We start from the raw sequence: 6,991 nt of genomic DNA on the forward strand, positions 1-6,991 counted from the left end.
TTTTTTTTTTAGGGTATGTGTGTTTATTTATTCCTGCAAAGAAGGTAAAAGCATGCCACTGTAACAGCTATGTTTAGCTAGAAGAATTTACTTAAGGCAGAGTTTCCAAAGTATTTTAAACAGTGACTCAGAGTTTTCAAAAGTAAACTTTCATGAGGTGGTGAGAGGCCTCAGGCAGGAAGTGCCTGCCTTGAAGAGTGAGGTCCTGGCTTTGATAATTTTGAGGGAAATTATGGTCAAAACTTGGGCATAGGACCTCTGGCTTGTAATCCCAGTGAGGGAGGGAGGAAAAAGCGTGAGGACCCCTGGATTTGCTGGGTATCCAGCCCAGCCTAATGCTCAAGCTCCAGGCTGAGGAGAGACTCTGTCTCAAAAAGTAGTTAGACTGCGTTACTGAGGATGATACCCAACCTTGCCCTACACACACACACACACACACACACACACACACACACGCATGCACACATCACACAGGATAAAAACATGTAAAAGGAAATCTTGTTATTTGTAGTACCATGCATGGATCTGGAGAATATTATATTAATACCAGACACAGAGTAATAAGTATCTTAAACACTCTTATATGCGGACTCTAAAAAGGCTGACTGCATAGATGATAGAATTGTGAACATGGCCTGGGGTGGGGGTGGGGTGCTAGGGTTTCCATCGGAGAGGAGGAAGAGTTCAAGGTTGGACTGTACAACCTCGTGACTATGGGTAGTAACTACATTAGTCGATTTGTCTTCACATTGGATCTTGGCAAATGGTCAGACTTTGCTTTTGCCTTGGGCTGCCCACCCCAGCCTCCCTGGAAGCTGGGGTTTGGATTCACCTATCTGCTCCTGTGCTCCTTGGACTCGTTCTGACTGAAGCTCTCCATGAGTACTGCTGCTCTAAACCAGCATTTATCTTGGCTTCACATTCGAGCTAGGCTTTCAGAGGCAAGCCACCAGGTCCAGCTTTATACTGTACTGTTGGGGACTGCTGTAGATTTTATGTATGCTGTTCACACAGAAAGTATGTCAGACAATGCGAAAGCTAATTAAATGAATTAAAATCGCTGAGTGTAGTGGTGCAGACTTTTAATGCTGGCACTTGGGAGGCAGAGGCAAGTGGATCTCGGAGTTAGAGGCCAGCCTGGTCTATAGAGTGAGTTCCAGTATAACCAAAACTACACAGAGAAACTCTGTTTCAAAAATCTGAGAAATTTTTTAGCATATTTATTAAAAATATCATCCCTGATAAATTTAAACAATTGCTGTCAAATAACTTAATAAAGAAATATAAAACCAAAATGCATATATAAATTATTTGGTGAGAAATATAGTTGTGTCAACTGAATGAACAAGTATTTTATACTTCACAGTTTTTGAGATGAACACTCCAGGTTTTTGTGAGTAGAAAACAGAAGCTGAGGGTCAGTGAAATGGCTCAGTGGGGAAAGGGGCTTGCTGCCAAGTCTGATGACGAGAGTTTGGTTCCCCAGCACTCACAGGGAGGTAGGAGAGGAAGAGAATGCCAAGGGAAGAAAGGATTAACAACAACAACAAACCAAACCGAGTTCCCTTCCAAATGCCTTCCCGCAGCTTTCCCGTCGTCCATCTACACCTAAGATGACCTGACCTGAGCCAGGTACCCAGGGACTATTCACTGATCAATATGAATGTCTGGTGCTCATTGCACACACACCAGGTTTTGTATCCACGAGATTGGTTAGGGATTAAGATATGAGAAAGTGCAGGAAAGGAAAAGGAAAACAGTAAAAATAGAAGGCTTGCCCAACTCTCTGAGAGCATCAATTAAGACTTGTCTCTCTGATCTTGGGGTCAGATCTCGATGCTTCCCCTGCAGCCCATACAATCCACAGTGCTGGTCCCACTTCTGGGTGTAGAGAATGTTGGTGGCAAACTTACCTCCAGTTTGGTGGCTTTCTGAATTCTGGTCTTTCTGCAGTTCCATGGCACTATTTACTTTTGAGAATCCTTGGTACTGAGTCAAAATTCAATGGGAGAGACCAGTGCTTATCATTACTCAGTTTCTCGTTAGAGGCCCTGAGACACAGGCTGAAACTGCTTGATACTTTCAGCAACTCTTGTTCTGGGGTAAAGTGGAATTGCCCAACGCAAATTGAAGAACATACACTCATTCTTCAAAACAGCCAATAAGAACCAGCTTTGCACCGGGCATAGTGGTACACGACTGCAATCCTAGTGCAGAGGTGGAGGCAGGAGGATCGTGAGGTTGAAGTCAATCTGGGCTACATACAAGATCCTATCTTGGGGAAAAATAGGGGAGTCCCTCTACCAACTCAAACCAATTAGACAAAGTGCCAAAGCCTTCAGTGACTGGAGAAAGATGACCCAGGGGTAGGTAGAAAGTGAAGGGAAAGGCAAATAAAGCAGTTTGGTGGGAGGGGTTGAGAAGGCCAGAATGTGAATCAACCAGTCCCTTCCCAAAGGAGGCCTGCTAGGGAAAATACCTTTGACATAGCTACTTTGGCTCAAGTCCCTTATGTTGTTATATATTGGTCATGGCTTCAGTATAAGCAATGGTTCTTTAGAGCATACTTGGGAGAATTTTTGCTAATTCTATGCAAGAGACAAGTGTAAGAATGTTATTTTTAGTTTGTTTATAATAACTGAAAAAAAAAATCCACGAAGAGCACAAGAACTGGTGGTGGTATACATACGGTGGGACCCTGTGAGGCTGAGAAAGTATGTAAATCATGACTACACATGTCCACATGCACATATTTCAAAACGCCGCTGAGCAGTACTGGGTTGAGGCAAGGGGATTCTAAGTTTGAGGCTAACCTGGGCTACATGAGCATCTTGAGAAAACAGAAAATAAACCACAGAGTAAAGAGAGAGCAAATTGAAGAGACCACAGTTCCTTCAGTTTCCTCACATGATATTCAAAAGCAGGCACTACCAGACAGGGGCCCCTAACAAATGGGCTAAAAGTATAGAGGAAGGGTTAGGGTATGAGTGACCCCAGTATCAGGTCAGTAGTTTGTCCTCTTGGGAAGAGAGAGTGGGGCAGCTGAGGGCCCAGCTGGAGGCAGTGTCCAAGGACCAGCAGTGTCCACTCCCAGCAAAGCTGGGTGGTGTGTGCTTGGACGCTCAGCTTTTCTTTCTTTTTTTTAAGATAGAATTTTTCCTATATCCTTGTGCAGAGATCTCTGGCCTGGCGTGAAAGGGAGAGGGCTTGAGCAGAGAAAGGGAACTGCAACCACCGCTGGCTTGGCTTGGCTAGCAAGCGAGGTGCAGAGGAACTTCGATTGGACAAAGGTTTCAGGAGGGCGTTCTCTTCCCCAGGGAGTGTTACAGCTCTTATAGGACAGATGCTCTTCGATGATGTAGTAATTCTCACACCTTCATTCCTTCTGGATAGGATATTATATACAGTTTTGGGGTGGGTTGGGATATGACAGCAGGTGCTTTCTATTGGCTTGGTCTGAGGGGTTAAGGATGCCTCATTTGCATGTGGAGGGGCTTAGGGGGAGCTGTCCCTACCTGACTGATGGTCACAATCCTCTCCATGGGGTGCTGTGGTCACGTGACCTGGTCAGAAGCAGGTGAGGCTCCTACTGCCCCTTCTGGGTTCCAGGGCCACTCAACCTTTCAGGTTTCCTGACAGGGTCCATTTCGCCACATATCCTAACATCCTTGGCTGTCCTTGAACTCCCAGGTAGACCAGGCTGTCCTCGAATTCACAGAGATCTGCCTGCTTCTGCCTGTTGAGTGTTGGGTTGCCACTACTCTCAGCTTCGGATGCTTGATTTTGATTCTTCTTTAAAATGTGGATCTATGTAGTGTTATATATCTTTTTTGTGTGTGATTTATTTCACAATGAAAAGTATTAAAAATAATCTTAGCTAAAGCCAGTGCTTGGTGAGACCCCAACAGAAAGGAGAGGAGTCTTGTGTGGTACCAGAAAACTTAGACCTTTGTGAACACGATGTCTTAATAGTCTCACATGGTGTGTGTAGCATCGAGGGAGGAGAGGACTTTTTCTCCTGAGTGCCCCCTCCCTCTCCTGGGCATCATCAGCAGGACTGATGGGTGTGGACCTGCTGAGACCATTGCATGTCCTCTCTAAGACTCTCTCACACTGCGAACTACAACCCTCAGGACTCGTTTTCCTGAGTTGCTACCATATACTGCATTTCTTCAAGCTTTCTCATATGCCAAAGTAGGATCCGATCACCCCAAGTTCCCAGGTTTTTCATTCCTATTTGTGTACCAGCCTATTTGGAGTTAGAAATGTGAGAGCATTTTGGACAGCGTAGGACTCTAACAGAGCCTCTAACAGAGCCTCTGAAGCCTGGTCTGATTGCCTTTTTAGGGAAGGCCGCTCATTGGCCTGCTGACGTTTACTTTAAGTTTCAACTGGTTTGCAAACACATTCTTCTTTGACAGCCCTAGCTTGACATGCCTGGGCTCATTTTACTCTGAGCAAACAGTGTCAAGCCTTTAGTGTTAGGTGGTTTTCCTTATCTGACTTCCCATCAGATGACAGAATACATGAGAAGGCCATGCTACCCTTCCCCCACACCCCCCAGCCTCCGAGAATCCCTCCTTTAAAGGGAGTTGCTGGAGGGATAATATGTGCTATACTTTATCATTTCCTCATCTCCTCATACATTTTGCATAAATTTTCATTTTGTCTTGGAGGATTAGAAATCAGCAGGAGTAAACTCAAGTCCACATTCACTGAATGGATTAAAAGTGAACACAGACGCTCGGAAAAACCAGTTCTGGAGAACAGAAGGCCTCCCTCACAATGCTCAAAGCCATTTAAAAACAAAATCTACTTAATATAATCACTTCCTGGTTGAGGAGGGGCAGAGAGACAGCAGAGAAACTGGATAAACTCACGTGTGTGGGAGTAGGCGTGGAAAAGGCAGGGAGCCTGGGCCCATGGCTTGGGAGCCCTGCATGCAGGAGCAATGCCAGGCACATCCAGGGTGGGTCTGTGCATCTCTGCTAATCTCTGGTAATTCTTTACAGACAAGCCCACCAATCTGACAGTCAAGATAAAAGCACCGAGAAGCAGAATGATGGAAGTCTTGACCCAGCGTGTGAAGTCCCCTGGGCATGGGATGCTCAGGCAAGGCTTAGTAATAACTGCAATGGGCAGGGTTCAGAGTCTGGTGGCAGGGTTCACCTAGAATTGGGAAACTGCACACTTTACAGCATACCTTGGTTAAAATCAATGCGGGAGGATCCGGGGCAAGCTAGATCTAGGCAGGGCATTAGAGCCACAACTTAATGCTCAGGGCAAGGTTTTGTCCTGCAGACAGCCAAACCCAAAAGCCTGCTCATCAAGCACAGTACTTTTTTGTCCCTGGTCCCTCTCTGGCATGTTAAGCATTAGAGACTGGTACGGGGTTGATGCCCTTCTTAGACCTGCCTGGGCCTTGAAGGAGGGTTTCAAGGGAGGCTGGGAAGCCACAAATGCTTGACTGTGTATTTATGTGAGCTGGAATTATAAAGGCAAGGGAATGAATGGGTAGTCAACTGGCAAGTAGATTAGAAAAATGCTAAAGAGACAGTATCAAACCAGACATGGTGATGCCTACCTGTACATTCAGTACTTAGGAGGCAGAGGCAGGGGGGACTACCTTAAGCCTGAGGTCGCTCAGGGCTGTATAGTAAGACACCTGCACACATATACCAAACAAGGTTGTATTACAGACTATAAGGCAAACTACATTACTCCACTATTGTTTCATTCAGGCACAATTTGCCTGAACCATTTAGCATAGGGAAAGGAGATGGGAGAGACAGAAAGGGAGCTGAGAGTTTTGCATAGAGGAAAGGCAGCACGGTTTTCTGATCCCATTTCCCAGTACAGTGGGGAGAGGGGAAGGGAGGATGTCGATGAGTGAGAGCATTTCACAGAGCATCAGTGGAACAGACCTCCGTGGTTTGCTTTGGTTCCAAGCTAACTGGCTGGGACTCTGGGTCAAGGAGAGACAGGCACGCTCCGTCTCTGAGAGTGAGTGCAACAGGGAGCATGACTCCATGTTGAATCCTCCACCCACCCTTGGCAAACACACAAGGGCATTCTCAGAGGGCACCCGGGGACGCTTGAGACTCCTTCCCTAACCTGGAACAACTGTGTAGAATTAATATTTATAAATAAATCCCTGTGTGAGGTTTCCTGCATCAATGGTTTAATGTTTCCGAATGAAACACACACACACAGCCTTTATATTTTAATATGCCTTACGCAGCACAATAGCTGGGCCACGGCCTACCCTCCAGGCCACTAGAATCCATCTCCTACCGATCATTACTATCAGATCCTTACCGATCTGAGCTACTGCTGTAGACCCAGTTGGGCAGCCCTCTGGACCATGTCCTCTTGGCCCCCTTACACGGAGTTTCTGTTCCTCTCTCTTGCCCACACCTCAGCTATGTCATATCTCCTTTCCTAGTCCTCCTTCACACTCTCCTAAGGCATGGCGGATCTCCTTCTTCCTCCTTCCTCGTGGTCCCAAGTCCAGGAATCCTAAATCCCCACTTCTTTCTCTTCTCCCCAACTATTGGCTGCTGGCATCTTTATTTACCAATCAGAACCAATTGGGGGCGGGTTCCCAGAATACGTGTAGACCCCTCTCATTTAAACTAATTTGGGGCTTTACACCTGGGCAGCTCGATTAGTTGGGACTGGTGGACCGGAGCCAGCCATGTTCCGGACATACCTTTATTTTCCTGTAGTTATACCCACATTGCAGTGAGAAGTCCAGTAATGGGAGTTAACCAAGTGTGATCTTCGAGAATAGCCTTGAAGGAATCTCCCTCAGGGCACGATGAGTCGATGAGTCGTACCCCCCTCAGACCAGCTTCATAACAGCCTTGATAAATTCCACTCCCACTCTTTAATTTCATGGAAATTATCTGTGTCTGCAATTATCTCCCTCCGTTAGTTCAAGGGTTGGAGATTTCTTTTGTCTGTATACAGAGGCAGATGTTAAGTATTT

The sequence above is a fragment of the Mastomys coucha genome, unplaced genomic scaffold (genome assembly GCF_008632895.1).
Source record: "Mastomys coucha isolate ucsf_1 unplaced genomic scaffold, UCSF_Mcou_1 pScaffold6, whole genome shotgun sequence".
NCBI classification, from domain to species: domain Eukaryota; kingdom Metazoa; phylum Chordata; class Mammalia; order Rodentia; family Muridae; genus Mastomys; species Mastomys coucha.